This window comes from Crotalus tigris, unplaced genomic scaffold, assembly GCF_016545835.1.
Source record: "Crotalus tigris isolate CLP2741 ecotype Arizona unplaced genomic scaffold, ASM1654583v1 scf7180000018018.2415403412:4055106, whole genome shotgun sequence".
NCBI classification, from domain to species: Eukaryota; Metazoa; Chordata; class Lepidosauria; order Squamata; family Viperidae; genus Crotalus; species Crotalus tigris.
Window position 1 is genome coordinate 423306 of NW_024096780.1, and position 19565 is coordinate 442870.

Sequence of the window (19565 nt, forward strand, 5' to 3'; positions counted from 1 at the left end):
GTGGCAAAAAAGATCAGTACTATATGACAAAATGTTGTAAAATTTAGGACTCTCAGCCCACCATCTTCAAGGATTCTGCTATTTTTATACCCAAAGACTTCTTTTTATATATACATTCATTTGTAATGAACCAAATAGAATTTTTTTTTCTTTTCCAGTATCATTTGTCATAATATTTCAAAAGGTGAAAAAGTAGATAACACTGATTAAAAACAAACCAACCCCAAAAGAAAACACAGCAATTCCATCCTCCCAAGATACCTTCAATTTGGATTACATAATCCTTCATTTCTCCCCCAAAATACAGGGACAAATCAATTATTTATCTCTTCTTAAAGGTCTATCTATCTACCTACCTACCTGATTTTTATTCTTTTGAATACTGATATTTCTGCTGTTCCCTTCCAAATGGCCCAAAACAGTTTGCAGCCAAAATAAGGATGAAAACCAAAAAAAAAAAAAAAAATAGAAAACAGTATCAATCACTATAAAACAATCCAGCAGGAGCAGATCTCAAGCAGGGTTAGATCCCAAACACTTCAATGCTTTCTCCCTGACCCATTATTACTTCTTTGTGGAAGCTCATCAGGCAGCAATGAAGAAAGGCAGCATTGGCTGGAGGTGAGGCAGGGAGGGAGGGAGATGGAGAGTGGAAGGATTCTTATGTGCTTTTGTGAGTTTGAAGTTCTGGGATTTATGCAATGTGGGCTTTGTGTTCTTAAGGAGTGTTTGGCAATTTCTATTTGGCTGATGGCTGATGGCTCCTGTTAGCTTCTATTGCTCTGCTATTGTTAGCTGTAAGTTTTGCTGCAAGGGATTTTGAAGTATTTTTTTCCTGAATGAATGTTGCCTGTAGCATTCCTTTACTTAAGAATGGAGTCATTTGGGGAGGCTGCCTTGGCCAGCAGCCAATACTTACTACATTTTTTTTTCTTCCTTAGGTGCTGGCTGCGGGCTCCTTAACTTTCCTTTCTAGCCAGTAGCAAATTCTTAAAGGGGAATGTGCCTTTTTAAGTTAGTTCCCTCAGCGGCTTGTCTTTTCTGTCTCTGGAGGCTTTTCCTTGTTTGATGAATATATGGAAGAGGGAAAATATTGGAGGGGGCGTTCAAATTCTTCCTTCAGAAGGAGATGGGAATGAGAAAGAGGGAGGCAGGGAAGGAGGCAAGGAGGGAAGGAAGTCCCGCCTTTGCACTTGGCCACCAGCAGCCCTGCCATTGACTTCGCTTGTCAAAAGGTTGCAAAAGGGAATCACATGACCCTGTGACCATCATAAATATGAATCAGTTGCCAAGCGTCCAAATATAAATCACATGACCCTGGGCATGCTGCAATGGTGTGATAAATTGTCATAAGTCATTTCAGTGCAATTGCAACTTTGAACAGGTTTTTTTTGGGGGGGGGGGGTCATCAAGTTTTTGACACCTTGCTTGGTGGTACTCGAATATTGCCATATCCTAAAAATGGTACAATCAGTGAAAAGGTTGAAAAACCCTGATCTAGAGGACTGTTTTCCATCATGGGCATCCTGCAAATATGTGACCAACTTCCACAATTCTCAGCAAAGGTCATTGTGTCTGAGGAGTTTTGGAAATTGAAGTTTGCAGCTCCAAGTCAGAATAGATACTGACTGGATTTCCAGTGAGCACCATAGCAACTAATGTCCTGTGATAGGATAGTGTTTATGAAGAAAATCATGGATGGCTGCTGGATCTGTACAGCAAATGCTCTCTCAAGGAGGGAGAGATGATTGAGATAATTCATGTGATTTCAGACAGTTCTTCCCTGTGAGTAGAACAAAGAAATTGTGGTTGGTTTATGAGTTGGGTGGTTGGGAGTTGAGGAATATCAACCAACATACTTTCTTTAAAGGACAAAGAAGACTCCTTCAGTAATCACTTTTGGATTGTGTTTTTATTGCTTTTGATAAAAGTAAGACTCTTCAGATAAGCAAGTTTTTAACTGTATTCATCAAGTGAGTTGCCTTCTTCTTGGAGAAATAATTTTTTAAATATGATTTTAAAAGTTCTGAACAATATTATTTTTTGCATTATACAGCAAAAGGGGCACAATTGATCAGATCTACATGTGTACAATTCAAGCTAATTACTTTATTGAATTCTGCCTATAATACAAGAATCTTCCCTGACTGCTTGCCTTCCCTGAGAACAGATAGATAAGGTTCCATTGAACTGTGTATGTGTCAGTCCTCTTGCAGGACTGACTCAAGTCCAACTTACCACTTGATTCCTCCTCTCTGTCTGGCTGGGCATTTCCCAATATCAGCAGATTAAGTGTCAGGATGGACTTGGAATTATAATTTTGAATTAATTGGAAGATTTCTTTCTGTGGGAAATGGTGACTGTTTGGTGTTTTTAAAAGTAAATATGATCATGCAACCTTGAAGATTTGACACTAGAGGAAGCTAGAGGATGATATTTTTTTCTGATTAATAAAGCATGGAGCAAAAAACTTGGATGAATATTTTTCACTATTCATCTTTGAAATTACTTTTGTTTATGAGGTTACAAAAGACTGGATAAATTTGAAATAAATTTTTGGATTTAAATGTGTCAAGGAATAAGAAGGATGTGGGAAAAAAAATACTGGATATACGAATGAAACCAGTAATACATCATTGCTTAAAGGAGGTATACCATCAGAAAACTGATTTGGATAAACTTCACTTATCAGAAATACAAAAGAGGTCAGTTAAAGTCTTGAAGGAGTTTATGAGAAGCAATTTTTAAAAAGGATCTGGATATTTATTGGACCTGGAAAAGATGTCTGTCAAAGTTCAGAAAGATTTCTGGGACAAAAAAAAAAAAAAGATGAACAGAAATCAAGTGCTAGGACTATATTTAAGGGAATTAAAAATTAAGAGTATTAAAAATACAGGATTCCCTTATTTGATCAAGGTTTATATATATTTTTTTAAATAGTTATATCTGGTTTCCCCTACTGCATGTGTCCTGGAAAGCAATGAATGATGAGGTTTGGGGATTTTATTTTTTAATTAAGTGGTGAATTACAAGCTGAAGAGAATATATGGTTGTACTAGGAGATGGTGATAAGCTATTAAAATTGTTTTTACTTACTGGGATGAAGGGAGAAATTACTTCTCTTTCTTTTATTTTCTACATTACTTTTCTCTTTTAGTCTGTTTCTTTTTGGATTTCTTTTTTTTTTGTAGTTTGTATTAGTCTGTATTCTTTTTTGTTTGTAAATATTAACATTTTTTTTAAAGAACATATCTAGGCTAATACTCTTTATCGTGACTGGCAATAACTTTCAAAGTCTCTTCATCTGCTCTCTGCGTCCTTTGACCCAACAAAGGAAGGCAATATTACAGAGGAGCAATGGCCTGAAGCCATGGCAGATTAAAATTGCATGGGGAAAAAAAGGATGTCCTGATCTCCTTGTCCAAAATGGGAGATATTTCTGTTAAAGTATCAATACTAATAAAAATAATGTCACACAAAATATGTTCCTTGATATTTATTTTAGAGACCCCACTGAAAAATAAATCTGAGGATTATTTGTGTTTCTTCCTTAGGTAAAACCTTAGAGTAGTAAAATTCATAGAGTTTCAGAAAATGTATACCAGCTCTTAAGTTGTCACTGGAATTTGTGCAAAGCAACATTTGAAATTCTTTTTTTCCCCCTTAGGCTAAAGATCCAAGAACAGTCAGTATTCCTCTGACGATAGTGGCTCAATTTTGAAGAGATAAGATTTTTGCATGTCCCTCAACTTGTCTGTTTTAACTTTCTACAAATGTTGAATGAGACTACTAGATGCTCAGTACTATCCAGTGCAAATGCAGGACATTTTGTCCTCACACATGGTCTAACCATATGTTTCTATTTCTATGGATGGATACCTCTCTATATATCATATACTGTATATAGAGTGTGTACACACACGCATGTGCACACATACACCCACACTATATATAGACTCTGTGTGTGTGTGTGTGTGTGTGTGTGTGTGTGTGTGTGCACGTGCATGTGTGTTTACATTTTGCATTTCTGGATCATCCATCTCCCTCAAAGAAGGATTATGGGCAATGTACAATACACTCTATATATGTGTGAGTGTATGTATATACACTCTGTATATATGTATGTACATATACATTCTCTCTATGTGTGTGTGTGTATGTGTCCACACACACACACACACACACACACACACACACACACACACACACACACACACATATATATATATATATATATATATATATATATATATATTGCAAATGACCTATTTATGCAAACTGCTTCACTAGCTTTTCAATGACTGTCTGGGGATACTTTGCAAAGAAAATTATGCATACAACGTTTGTCACTACACGGTTGGCATCAACATGCAACAGAGCTTGCTTTATTGGTCAATTAATGCTTTTTTATTTATTTCATTGTGTGACCAAGTGGTTTTAGTCAAGAGAAGTATATGTTAATGGCACAATAAAACATACCCTAGAGTATCCTAATGCTATTAAAATAAAGCTTTGGTTAAGCTTCAATTCTCTTATTAAAAATGTCTTTTTTAAACAGTTAAGTTTCAGGTAATTCATTAAGATTATAGTTCTTTTTCAAAAACTGTTTTTTCTCCTTTTTTCATTTAATTAAACTCTTCATTTCACTCACCATCCCCAGCTTATCAACTTGCAATGGGTTACTTACTGCTAAAAAGACATGCAATTAATGTATTCCCTGCTGTAATAAGTTCCGTTGTTTTTTGAAATTCAATTGTCCCTGTGTTACTGTAATTCCTCTTGGGAAGGGAAGGTTTGCCACCTAAGTTACCCCTGCAGAGCAGACCAGAGATAGCATCTCCCCTTCCTCATTGTACAACTTATTCATATCAGACTACATTGTGAAAATTCAGGCTACCAGGATCTGTGATTTGCTTAAAGATTGGCATCTTCCTTCCCAGTTATCATTATTCAAAACTCAACCAAGCCTTGCTTCTTTTTTTTAATTATTGAATTATAGCTAGTCACCTATTATGTAGTGTCTTGACTAATGACTGCAATAATGGCCAAAATCTCAAGCTCCATTCTGGTTGTAAGTCAAGGTTTAGTAGATAGTGCTATACTAACTGTGTTTTGTTTAATAATTCATAATTGTCTGAATTCCACAGTTCATTATGCCATTAACCATAAATCACAGTATGTAGAAATGTAGGTTCACACAATACATAGTAAGTCAAAAGAAAACTAAGTATTATGTGTGAACCAATCAATTTATTCTACTTATTGTAGCTTAAAAATTGAAAATTGTCAAAAAATGATTCTAGTTGCATGATCATCTTTGATCTTATCCCATTTTTAATCATGCCCTTCTAACTTTTAGGTTAGTTCAGTGATTGATTGATAAGCAACAGTTCTCTCCTTTATTAGCTTTAATATTTGATAATATATTTCTGCTTTTTATACAACCGTAATAAATGTGTACATTTGAATAAGGATTAGATTAGAAAAAAATGATGAATTAGAAACTGAGGCAAATGATTTTGGAACTCCTAATATATGTTATTATCCTGTATTAGGATCAATGTAAATAATAGTGCTCATAAGATCTGGCATAAATTGCACAAATTAGTGTGCATATATCTTATAAAATAACATGTATCCTATAAAATAGATAGCTTCAAGCAAAGCAGAAAAAAGTTATAATACCTCATTGCTTGAGACTATCAGCATCCCCATAAAACCCCAAGCTTCTCCATCTTTGTTCTGACTCTTTTCAAGCCTTTATATTTATTTCAATAAAAATAACAGTAATCTGACACTCACTATAAACTCTTACAAATCTGAATACAGATTGGTATAAGGGTTATATTTTTACCTGAACTTACTCATCCAATTATTCATAACATGAAATGGAGGGGGGAGGGGGGAATGAGTCATAATAATACAATTGTTGAAAGGTATCATAGCAGAGCAATAGAACATGTGCTATAAATCCCAGGGATTCCATCCTGAGATATTAGTACTATAATACACGTTCAAAGAAAGCAGTTTATGTATATAAATTATAGGATAATGTTACTTGAACACTGCAATTTTCTTTTCCATAGAAGAAGGGCTCTAATATGTTCGTTTTCCTTTTTTTAAGATTACAGTATTTATTTGCTCCAAAGTCACTTCCACACTAGCATCTGGTCCTGGGAACTTCCTTTTGATCACTAGAGCTGATTTTTAGAGGCACATTTTGGTTCAGGCCCCAATTACAAAATGTTTCTGAACCTGGTAAATAACCAGGCACTTTCAATAAATTAAAATATAGCAGTATTCTGTCTCATAAGCTTTTCTGAAACCACTCCAACAGATGATTATTTATAAAGGACACGATCAAAGTCTAAAACTATCTATTTCTGTATCAGTTTCCCTGTCTACAACATCTGACTCTATATTTAAACTATATCTATCTTTTGGCTATTTCATTAGCTTAATTTCCAATTAGATCTTAGTAGAAAAAAATTAGATAAAACAATTGTGTGTGTTTTATTAATTAAAGGATTCAGAGGATGAAGCATTTTTCATGAAATTTTTACAAAATTATTCTATATCTTTCCTTTGGTTTCTTCACTGTAGTGGCTACAGGTTGGTTACAGAGCACCCAACAATTGCCATGCCATCCCAGCTAATCCCATACAACCTTCTGCACAAATGAGTGATTGCCTTTCAGACTAGCTCTGGATTCCTGGACAGAATCCCACAATTCCCTGGCTTCTGACCAAAATATGTGGAATTACTTCAGAGGATACCTACTAAATCAGTAGGTAAGATTCAAGTAAATGGTTCCTACTTGCACTATGGAATATCCCATAATAGCTGGGAGTCAGATTACATACTAGTTAGTTTATTATTGTTGTTATTGTTTAAAGGCTTCACTTCTAATATAAACTGCTGGAAGATGAACTACTTTGGAAATATAAGTTTAGTAGTGGCCTAGAGATAGTAAACCTGGCAACCTTCATAGATTGCTTCAGATATAGTAATTAGGCATACTATGAATGATATTGCTGAACTAAGTAACTAACTAATAATCTAAGTCAGCTAAAATATTAAATATGGGCATAAATATCTATACAATACTAAAACTTCATTGGGTAAAACAGTATATCATAGGGCAACCATTGTTGAACCAAGATAACTTACCGACTATTCAAAATCTGGGACTCGTGACTTCTGAGGGAATGAAATTTGGAAATTTGGCTGCTTCAGTACTATGGGGTACTGTTGCACTGCTTGGCTGCTGCTGCAGTTGTATAATTTTCATTTTCAACTTTCCATGATAGTTTCCCAGCCAATCTCACAATCCCTTTCTTTCTCCTCCACCTAGGAGCTATCTGCTGGAAAGAGGCAGGAAAGGGAAGGAAAGAAGGAAGGAAGGAAGGAAGGAAGGAAGGAAGGGAGGGAGGGAGGGAGGGAGGGAGGGAGGGAGGGAGGAAGAAAAAGAGGGAGGAAGGAACAGAGAGGAAAGAACCACCAAATATCAAACTACTGTTGATGTCAGCCCAGTACTATCACTGCCACATGAAGTTCTATTTTAATTGATCCCATAGAAAAAAAATTGTATAATGGAGTGGAGGCATTGCTTCATTGACACAGGATAACACATTAAATTGCTCAAAGTAAACATAAAATAGCGCTTAAAATACTAAGGTATATCAATTTAGGAATCCCAAAATGAACTTTATAGTTACTAGAAGCCATTGATTCAAGCTATTAATAATCTTGCATTGAATTCAAATTTATTTTTGACTAAGTAAAATTAAATTTATTCATCAAAAGTCATTAATACTTTCATGAAGCCGGAGGAATAAAATATGAGGAAGTACTATTTTGGGATTAATATTAGAGATGTGTGGGGGGAGGGATTGGCCTCTGTACACTTCACAAATTATTCAGAAGAAATATTCTGAACTTCATATAAGTAAAGTTCCTCTCTAAAATTCATTAAAGCAACTCATCTTCTCTTAGGATTCCTTAAAATAGCTGCTGCTGTATGGAAGAAGTTCATGCAGACCTTAGACTATTTTTTTCATTTATTTTAGACCCACAGGAAATTTTGGAAGAAAAAAAAAAGATTAGCTTCTTTAGTGAATGGCAGAATGGTGTTGTGTTCATAGGAGGTCTGAGACATTTATTCTAAATTGTATCTGAAGCATGCATGACTCTTAAACTGTGTACATGATGTCTCCTGCAGACATGTATTCTTTTTTAACTTATCGCCCAATATACAGAGCACTGGTGCTAATCAGTATCCTGCAGTGTTTTGTTAATTATCTTGCCATAGTTGTCAGAAACAGATCGCAATCTGTCTAAAAGAAAAGGCAGATTTAAAGAGACAGAATTAATGAAAATTGATTTGTGCAAATGATCATGGCAAGATCTGTTGGGAAAACCTCCTACCCATTATGAGCCACTGATATGTTTCATGGCATCGGTAGTGTCACTGTTGTGGAATGCTCATTATGGTGCCTCCATTGGACATGTCTGTTCTGATTGACAGCTGCATGCATGACAAATATCTTCAGAAGTGGGTTCATTCTGAAGTACTCAGGGAGGACCTAACTTATAAATACAGGAAGGCCTTAAGAACTATGACTAGTGACCAAAAATCAGGACAGTTAGTGCACTAAGTAATGAATTAATGCTGAAATCATTTGCATGCCAGAAAATATGCTTTGTGTTTAGATGAGGTATCATCATGAAAACCTCAGATGCTGCCATATGAAAACTAACAGCAAGTACAAAAGTCATCTAAAAAAGTGGCACTAGTACAAATTCATCACCAGAGGAGGCTGTCTCCATCATTCTTGCTATCCTCTAGCAGGAATACATATCTTTACCCAGGAAGACATTTGGCATAAGATTAGGAGGGCTTACTACATTTGATAGAATCAGTTTTAATTGATAGGTTCATTTAAAAAAAGATTCTTCAGCAATCTTGAATCCACTGTGGGGATAACTGTCTCCACTGGGTTTTCAGCCCCCAAGATTGTCAAAATGATTCCACTGGTTTTGACTTAGAACGGATGGCTGGCTTCTTAACTTTAAAAACGTACTGTATGTAGGCCACACATCCTGGAAAATGCATCTCTTCACATAAATCTGACCATATGTTAAGAAAAATCAATGAGGTGGCATGTTCCCCAGTTTTGCTCATTTACAAATTCTTAAATTGGTTTAAATTGGATTCACTTCAGTGTTTTGGAAAGGAGAACAATTTGACTATCCACATTTTTGTTCCCTTGTCCCCGAAAAACATCAATATTGAAAGAACATGTATCCGCCTTTTCAAATGTACTTCTGAATTTCTATAGTCCTCTTTGGGAGAAGATAGGTTCAGTTCAGGTCAGTTTCAAAGATGCCAATTATGACATCAAAGATGCCAGACTTGTTTGGCACAAGGCTCAGATGTCTCCCAAATCACCCATTCAAGTATTGATTTAAGATTCATTTTAAGGAAATAGCTCTACTAGTTTGCATATATGTCCTTGACAAATCTTTGCCCATAGTTTGCATTATCTCTAATGTAGAGTAAGAAGCTGCTGTTTATCTAGTCAGATTTCATATTTATTTCAAACCAGCATTTTCTCACCAGAAGAACTTCTCTAAAGAAGAGACTAGGAGAGACTTTGCACAGGCTCATCTTGTGCACCAGTTATAACTTTTCCTCATCTGTGAGGTTCAGATAGTTACTCATGCTTTGGTCACCTCACAGCTGGATTATTGCAATGTGCCCTACATGGGACCGCTCTTGAAAACCATCTGGATGCTGTAGCTGGTTCAAATTCAGTGGCACCCACAGCATGCCAATTTCCCACCATTGCCAGGCAAGCTGCAATGGTTGCCAGGTGCAATACAAAGTGCTGGCAATTCCCTTTAAAGTCTATAACATAAGCCTTGAATATCTATGGGGCCATCTATCTCCAATTGTTTCTGCCTGACCCATATGTTCTGTCACAGTGAGCACATTCCAGGTACCTTATAAATATCATCTTATGGATCTAGGAAGTGTGACTTCTCTGTTGTAGCCCTTGCCCTCTGGAACAGCATCTCCCAACCCTCCAAGTTATGAACACACCTTCTTTCCTAGGATTCCAGAAAACACTTAGACTTGGTTTTGGTCTAAGTGCTCCAAGTTTCATTTGTTATTATTTGATTCTTTAAATCTGGGTTGCCTGGGAGGTGTATGTTTTAACTGCTTTTTATTGTTTGTATTTGTAAGCCACCCCGGCTATGGGAATGGTGGCCATAGTAAATTTAAGATGATGATGGTGATGGTGATGATGATTTGGGGGATGTATAAAAAAGGAGCTTCCATGTTTTGAAATACTATTCTTAGTACCTTCCAGTGCAGTATAATAATTATTTTTTATTGTTATTAATGCATTAATTTATTAATCAAGCTAGACAGAAGTTTTTATAGCCCTTTCTCTGCTGATGTTCAGGCCTGGTAGCTTTAATATGCTTCATATTCTAGATTATGGAATTAATCGATGAATTCTACAGGTCATAGACCTTACCCTAATCAATAAAGCAAAATTGGATATCTTTCTTAATTTTCTTGCTATTTCTCCATTACCATCTCACATATCCCTTTTATGAAATGTGTCTGTTCATTTGGCACGTCTTCCTCCAGTTATGACCATGTCTCTTTGCAACGACCTCAGCAAAAATCGGCTTGGTGTGGAATGAGTGCAGTTCAGAGATGCATACATTTTCTTGCTTCCCTCTTCTTTAGACTAGATACATTCATCAAACTTTTTCATTCTTTAGGAATCATCTAATTCCATATTTGTTTCCAGCAGAGAAACATTGTACAATATCCAGCAACTAGACAGAGGGTTTATTTAATTATTATTTTTTGATCTGATCTGTCTCATATTTTTTATGTCTTCTGATGTGGTTTTCATAGAACATTTTTGGAACATTGCCCCATCAAAAGCTTTACCAGATGGCTTAGCATTTTATATGTATTGTCAGGATACCCCCTCCCTCTCAAATGGTGATGCAAGTAAGTCTGCATAATCAATGAGACTTTTGGTTGAATGTTCAAGCATTTGAATTCTCATGCCTTCTGACAAGTTATTTTTTGTTGTTCAGGAAAGACTGAATTAAAGAATAACCAAGTTCAGTTGAATATTTGTTAAAAAATAAGATGCATTTTTTTAATTGAGGGGATAGAATCCTTGGAATCTTTGATTCCTAGTTACTATCTTCATAAACTTATAGGACATATAATGCATGTGCATATGTGTGTGTGTGTGTCTATCTGCTGTCTTGGTTTTTTAAATTATGTATTTTACAATGGAACTAAGTTTAATGATTAACTGGCTCTGCTGAAATCTCCTTGTCTGCTGCTCAGATTACTTTGTAAAGCTGAAACATTGATCTCGTGTCTTTCATTCTGAAAATGTGTGTTAGTATATGCAGAGGTAGAATTTTTTTATATAATGCAGGAATTCACACAATGCTTTAAATAGGTAGAAAATGCTTTTATGTGGCATTTTATTCTTCTAGAAGCTGAAGACTATGTTTAAGAAAATCTCTTTAGGAATCAAAATATGAAATAATAATCAGCTTGATTGTGATGCTCCAAGTAACATTTAACAGAGTCATTGCACCAAAACTGTGCTTCTTGTCCAGTAGAAAAGCACAGAACAAGGGATGCAGGGAGCTATTGTACAGACTGCAGTTAAAATGAAACTGAGTGTTATTTCAAAGATAATGTGAAGCAGGCATTGTCACTTTGTTCTGTCTTTATTGAATGCATCGTATCTTACAAAAAAACTGTTTGCAAATGATTGAGTCCCCTAAGGCCCAAGTTAGACATCACAGAATCTGGAAAGAGTTCCATTATGTGAATCATCCTGCTTAGTCATTAACAAGAATATTGACTAGTGGGAAATAAAGATTTGCTAGATTTGATTATAAATGGACTTCTCTAGGACTTGTGTACATTCTACAATTACTTATCATTAACAATCATAATGTTTCTTCATGTAATCCACTTTCCTCTACAGACCCCACAGACTCTAGGTCTTTCATGAGATACCTTATAATGTCTGATAGCATTTTTCAGAAGCCTAAGAAACTACAGAGGAAAGAAAGAGAAAAGAGAGAAAATGAATATCCCCTATAAGAGTATCACACTAGATAAAACTTTACCATCCTCTTGAATTAATGTTCTCAGGCTACCTTTAACCAGGGGATTTTCATATACAAACATGCAAGCACAAACACAAACTGGACAGTAGACCTGTATCCAGTGGTGGGATTCAGCCAGTTCGGTAGAACTGGTAGCTATTGTTTTATTGCCCAAGCCCAGAATGGACTTCCAGAAGCGGCATCCACACAGAGAAAGGGGCGTTGTCTTACCTGAACGCCTTTTCTCAGCATGATGATGGAGAATCCACGGATGGGTTGTCTTAATCTATCTGCTCCAATTAGACTAAGTCTGAAATTTAGTACCGCCCCCTCTGTGCCAACTGCACCCCAGTTTTAGGCTAAGGCGATACTCAGACTTTAGTCCGACGCGTCTGAACAATATGGGAACCAGGCCAACTGACCTAATGGGAGGGAGTGGATTCTCCATCATCATGCTGAGAAAAGGCGTTCAGGTAAGACAACGCCCCTTTCTCCAGCATGATTGGATGGAGAACCCACGGATGGGACATACCAAAGCCCTGTGTCCCTAGGGTGGGGAATTAGATTGGGCCTGGGTCCCATCCAACGTTAATGCGTGTTCTAGAACCTTGCGGCCAAATGAAGCCATAGAAGATGCATATACATCCCTCTTGTAGTAACAGACAAAGGAAGAGGGCTATGCCCATGTTGCTGCTCTACAAATTCCCTCTACAGAGGCCTGAGTAGACCAGGCAGCTGTAGTAGCTGCGCCCCGGTTGAATGGGCCGTGATATGCCTGGGATCTCTCAGTGACTGAGACTGGTATGCCAGAGAAATACAAACTCTAATCCACCTGCGTATTGTGGTTGAAGAAACCTTCTGACCTAGTGATGAAGGGTGATAGGACACAAACAGAGCCTCTGTTCTGTGGAAAGATGAGGTTCTCTGTATATAACAATATAAGCCCTGCGCACATCCAATTTGTTCCACTGAACCTCTATGTCATTAGATGGGTTAGGACAGAAGTCCGGCAAAACTATTTCCTGAGATCTAGGATACAAGGACTTGACCTTAGGCACGAAGGAGGGGCCTAGCCTAAGGGTTACCCTGTCCTTATGGAACGTACACAGGTCCTTCCTCACTGAAGAGTAGCCAGTTCAGATATCCTTCTCGCTGAAGTTACAGCAACAAGAAATTCTACCTTCATCGATAACTTTTTAAACAAACCAGTGTCAATAGTTCAAAGGGTGCGAAACAAGAGCCTATAAACCTGATGAAGATCCCACGAGGGGTATCTATGTACAGTTGATGGTCTGACGTTGTTAGCTCCTTTTAGGAAGGAGCGTATCATAGGGTAATGTGTTAAGGATTCATTGCCACAGGAAATAACTGTGGCAAGTGCTGCTACCTGCCTGGGGATGGTGCTTGTGGAAAGCCCTTTGTCTAGACCATCCCTCAGGAACTCCAAGATAACTGGCATTGAAACCGCCAAAAGGTCAATTTTTCAAACTGAACACCAATTACAGGAGTCTCTCCATGTGGCATCGTATAATCTATTGCTGGATTGTTGAATCATAGCTATGACCCTTGACTAATATGAGTCTCAGCCTAAGGCCTGCCTCTCAAGTGTCAGACGGTTAACTGGAGTCATTGAGGGTCTGGATGGCGTAGTTCCCCCTGAATGTGGGAGATGCGATTTGCTGGGATCCTCCATGGAGATGATGCGGAGAGCTCCATCAGGTCGGTGACCAAGAACGTCTCAGCCAATGCGGCGTAACCAGGAGGACCTCTGCTCGTTCGCAAAGGATCTTCCTGATCGTGGCAGGAAGAAATGGCAGAGGAGGGAAGGCATAGAGCAGTTCCCTGGGCCAGGGACTGCGGAGCGCATCTGTTCCCTCCGCTGATGGAGGTGGGAACCCGGAAAGGAATCTGGGAAGTTGTGAGTTGGTGGGGGAGGCAAAAGGTCTAAGGTTGGGGAACCAAACCTGTCCACGATCTCTCTGAACACCTTCGGATCCAGCTGCCATTTGGAATGGTCCATGGTTGCTCAGTTCAGTGAGTCCGCCTGCTGGTTGGTCACTCCGGATATGTGCTCCGCCCTGATGGAGGCAAGATTCAGTTCCGCCCAGGACCCCAGCAATTTGGCCTCCTGCATGTGAGGCCTGGACCTTGTCCCCCCTTGTCTGTTGACGTGGGCCTTGGCTGTAATGTTGTCGGTTAAAATCAGGACATGTTGGCCCTGTACTATATCAGTGAATCCCTTTAGGGCCATATGTATGGCTCTGAGTTCCAGCCAGTTTATATTGTTCTTTAGGTCCTGTTTGGACCACCGACCTTGAGCCCAGTGCGTGTGGAGGTGTGCCCCCCACCCAAACAGGCTTGCATCTGTGGTAATGGTAATCCTGTCTGGTTCTAATACTGCTCCCCGTGACAGCGCCGGGGAGTCCCATCATTGAAGGGAGTTCAAGTCTCTGAAATGGAAGGAGAAGCCATGTAATTCTCTGGCATGGAGGCGTGCCCATGGCACAATTTGCACGCAGGACATTGTCTTCCCTAGTAGCTGTGATAGGGAGGCCAATGTGACTACTCTGGCCCTTTGGATCCGACGTACAAGAGTCTGAATAGAGTTCCTTTGGTCCTGAAATAGGTGGACCGTACAATTGTCCATGTCTATAACAGCGCCCAAATGGAGGAGCCGGGTTGTTGTATGACTTTTCTGGAAATTAACAGAAAACCCGTGCTCCTGAAAGACCTTGATGTCTAGGGCGAGGTCTGACTGAGCGTTTCAGAATGATGATGACTGAATTAGTATGTCATCTAAATAGCATTGAATTCTGATTGGAATTTGTCTAAGGTGGGCTGCAAGCACTGCCAGTACCTTGTAAATACTCTCGGTGTCGATGAGAGGCCTAATGGTAGGGTTCTGTACTGGTAGTGGGCATAGCTGAATCTGAGGAATTTGCGGTGGTTAGGAAACATGTCTCGGTTAGGTCTATTGAGGTAAGAAAGTCACCTTGCCTGATGCTGGCCAGGATTGATTGAAGTGGTTGCATCTTAAACTTCTTATACCTCAAGTAAGGTTTAGATCCTTCAAGTCTAAGATTGCCCTCCAGCCCCCCAAGTCTTAGGGATGACGAAGAGGTTTGAGTAAAACCTTCGTCCTTCTTGGTCTTGTGTACTGGTTCAATTGCTTGTATTTGTAATAAATGAGCTATGGCCTCTGACATAAAGTCAGCCCTGGACCTGCTCATTGGGATAGGGCAAGAGCGGAATTTGTCAGGTGGTTGAGAACAAAATTGTAGTCTCAAACCTTGCATGACAGTGTCTAACACCCATGCATCTGTAGTGATGGTTGACTGCCCAAGTGCTGGAATAAGGGGCCAGCTGGCTTCCTATGGGAAGTGAGACTGTGAGATCACTTGCCTCGTTTAGAGGAACGGCCCCTCGGCCTTGAAGGGGCCGCTTGGCCTGGATCTGTGGTCTGCTTCTGCATGCTGAGCGATCCTGCTGTCGTTCTTGTCTCTGAAAGGAATAGAGGGATGCCTGGGCCCAGTCCCAGGATGGAGCTGGTCAAAAGGCAGCCTCCTGTAATTACTCTGTGACATGAGTTAACCAGAGTTTTACGTTTGTCCTTACCTTCAGTTAAGTATGGTTCTAGTGCCTTACCAAAGAGATGTCCACCTGTGTAAGGTTTAGAGGCCAGACACCACTTGGTCTTGGTGTCTGCTCGCCAATTCCTGGGCCAAAGGAGCCTTCGTTCTGAGATGTCTGCAGTGATGGTCTGGCAGTGTATCTAGCCATGTGCAGAGAAGCGTCAGCTAGGTACTGGGATGTAGCCACTAACTTACCCAGATTTTGGTGAGCTCTGAGCTGGTCCGGAGGGATCCTGTCCTGGAGCTCACGTAACCCAAGGGCTGAAGCCCTGGCGAAGAAGGCCATGGACGTTGTCGCCTTTGTTGCCCAGGCTGATGCCAGATGGGAACTACGCAATGCGGAGTCAATCTCTTTATCCTCCGCCCTAAGTGCCTCATTTATGTCCCCAGGGATGTTAGCATTGGGAAACAATGAGTTCAAGGCTCATCAATCTCAGGAATCTCCAATAGGGAGGCCAGAGAACGGGCAACATTGAATAATGTTCCCTCTACTGCACCGGGGCTTAAGAAGGATCCTAAGTTCTCCCATTGTTCTTGAACTATATTCAGAAAAAGGGGAGGGCAGGGAATATTGTTCTGCGAGACTGAGGGCTCGGTGTATATGGCGTGGGGACCCTTGGACATTGTAGGTGGGGTCTCCTGTTCTTGGGGGAGGTTTGCAGTAGTGCAGGCCCTGAGTAGCAGGGAATTAAAGAATGAATGGTCAAAGAGACCGACAGGAGGGGTGGGGTCAGAGGGAGTGATGCCCTCGTCCTCAAACAAAATCAGGCCAGATTGTTCAGCCCCTGTAGATTCCAAATCCGATGAGGGATCCTCCATCAAATCTGGAGATTGTGGATGATACGTGGCCTGGGGGGGTGGCTGTGGGGTGTTGGAGGCCATAAACTGAGCCACAGCCTGGGCTATCGTGGACTGAAGGAGGTCCGGGTTCAAGGCCTGGTTCTCAGGAGGGCGAAGCCCTGCTGCAGTGGGGGTGAACGTGGCCTGGGGTCCTGGGGTGTCCTGGTTGGTTGTGCCCCTCCCTGGGTCCACTCTTGTGGTTAAATCTAATTGGGGAATTCCCCTGGGGGAAGACCAGGCCCCTGGGGCTGAGGCACAATGTGAGGAAAGGGGTTCAAAATGGACCTTCCCATCGTGCCTGTCAGATCTGGGGAGGCTGCTCTCAGTCTTTGGGACTCCTCCTCCCTCTGTGGCTCCCTGCTTGGCCGGGCTCGCTTGGTGGTGTTCTTTCCACTTGCCTCTGTTTGGTGTTTCCTCTTGGCTGGCTCGCTGATTTTCTCTGCCATGATGAGTTGCTCTGGGCTCAACCTTGGCAAAACGCCCCCCCTCAGTGCTGTAACTCACCAAGGGAGCCTGCAGAGATGATTCAGCCCTTGAGGGGGGTGGGCGGGGAATTAATGGGCACCGCGTCCCTTGGGAGCGAACAGGCCCTCCCCGGTTCAACACTGTATTCTCGAAGCCTCTGTCACCGGTGATGAACACTGCCTTCAGGAGAAACTCCAGGCAGTCTGGGCCGCCGTGAGTCAATTCAAAATGGCGGCCGCAGAGTTCGCACTAAAAAAATGGCAGTTAGAAGAAGGCCTTGAGGCCTGAGGCCTAAGCTGCGATGAGCCCTCGTTCCGAGGAATCGCTTGGGCTCCTAACGCAGCGAATGGATTCCAAAAAAAAAAAAAGGCCATTAGAAGAAGAAGGCCTTGAGGCCTGTGGCCTAAGCTGCGATGAGCCCTCGTTCCAAGGAATCGCTTGGGCTCCTAACGTAGCGAATGGATTCCCAAAAAAAAAGGCCATTAGAAGAAGAAGGCCTTGAGGCCTGTGGCCTAAGCTGCAATGAGCCCTCATTCCGAGGAATCGCTTGGGCTCCTAACGCAGCGAATGGATTACAATTAGGTGAGCTGAGAGAGGCTGAGGCAGGCCGAGGCCTAGTAAGGCCTCCAGGCTCTGAAAATTGGATCGGTGCCAAAAACTTTCTTCTGCTGCTGGGGCGGTCTGCTGAGGCTGAGAGACCTAGAAAAGGCTCCCTCCAGGCCTGATGAGCCTCGTTGTCCCTTGTGGAGCCCCCCAGTCAATTGGCAAGCTTACCCCTGCCTCTAAGGCCTCCAGGCTCTGGTTAGAAGAATGGAGCCTCTGATGCAGAGGAACGGCCCCTGGTAGGAGATTTCTCTTGCTTCTGGGAATCCAATTTTCAAGCTGATTGTGAAGCTGAAAGGCTCTCAAAGGGAGAAAGGGAAAGTTCCTCCCCCCCAAAGGGAGGTTTTGTGAGCCTGTCAGCCTGCTAGGCTACAGGTTGGGGTGAAATAAAATAGGAATACACAGTCTTCTGCTCCAGGAGCGAAGAAAAAACGCGTCTTAGAGCAAAGAGACTAAGTCTAAAACTGGGGTGCAGTTGGCACAGAGGGGGTGGTACTAAATTTCAGACTTAGTCTAATTGGAGCAGATAGATTAAGACAACCCATCCGTGGGTTCTCCATCCAATCATGCTGGAGAACTGGTTGTTCACATATCTGAATCCCTACTATTTTATCTAGAGAATGCCTTATCTTCACAAATACTGATTGGCCATGGTAGTTCTGGCCCATTTTTGTAAAGGACATTCAAAATTTGTCATTTACATACATACATACATACATACATACATACATACATACATACATACATACAATACATACACACACACCAAGTTTATGAATTGTATAAGGAGTTTTTAAAATATTAAAATAGGATAGGTATCTAGTTTCAAATACTTTGACTTTTGTTGCACAACTCTGAAAATGTCACGTTCACAGTGCTTAGGTTCCTTCTTATGTCCAGAGAAGTTCAGCAACAATTCTTTCTTCACCAGAAGTGCCCAGTACATACCGGCTGCCTCACTCTAAATTGCAGTTTAAAAAGGCAAAAAAATTATACGATCTGAAGAGAAACCAGAGTATAACCACAATAGAATTAGAAACAGCATTGAAAAAAAAACAATAAATCACCAGGCCCAGATGGAATTCTGGTTAAGTTTTATAAAAATACACAAGAGTCACTACAATGGATAATGTTGGAGATTTACAATGATGTGCTGGAGGAGGCGAAGATACCGACAACTTGGACAGAAGCAATCATCACCCTCATTCCTAAGGAAGACTCAGACCTACAACAAATTCAAAATTATAGACCAATTTCTTTACTGAATACAGATTATAAGACATTTACAACCATAATAGCAGAAAGGATAAAAATTTTTTTGAATAACTACATCCACCCAGATCAAAATGGATTTCTACCAGGACGACAAATAAAAAATAATATGAGGATAATAATGAACACTTTAGAATTTTATGAAGTCCATCCTGAAAGACAAGCTACACTGGTTTTCTTGATGCCCAGAAGGCATTTGACAATCTGAATTGGAAGTTTATTATAACACAATTGTACTATATGGATTTTGGGACAAAATTTGAAAACATATACTAAACAAACAGCTAGGGTAATTATAAATGATGAAATGACAGAAAAAATTGATATAATCAAAGGAGTAAGACAAGGATGTTCACTTTCCCCTCTTCTATTTATTTTATCATTAGAAATACTCCTGATAAAAATCAGAGAGGACCAAGAAATAAAGGGTTTAAAAATTAAGAAGGAAGAATATAATCTCCAGGCCTTCGCTAATGATTTGGTATTCATTTTGGAAGATCCATTAGAAACCGGCTTTAAATTGATTCAAAAAATAGAAGAATTTGGTGAGGTAGCCGGTCTTAAGATTAATAAGAATAAATC

The 19565-nt window shown here is 40.1% G+C and overlaps 1 protein-coding gene across 7 annotated transcripts in view; it reads left to right on the forward strand.

The window, feature by feature from the left end:
• The window catches only part of CDH12 (cadherin 12), a 779090-nt gene that overhangs the window by 54014 nt on the left and 705511 nt on the right, over positions 1-19565 (forward strand). Inside the window, exon 1 of one of the 7 annotated variants that reach the window (XM_039346746.1) lies at positions 6626-6791. The exons of the other annotated variants lie outside the window; for them this stretch is intronic. The gene's annotated coding sequence lies outside the window, so the exon portion shown is untranslated. Of the gene's footprint in view, positions 1-6625; positions 6792-19565 lie in introns of those variants that run through there. 7 annotated transcript variants of the gene reach the window in all.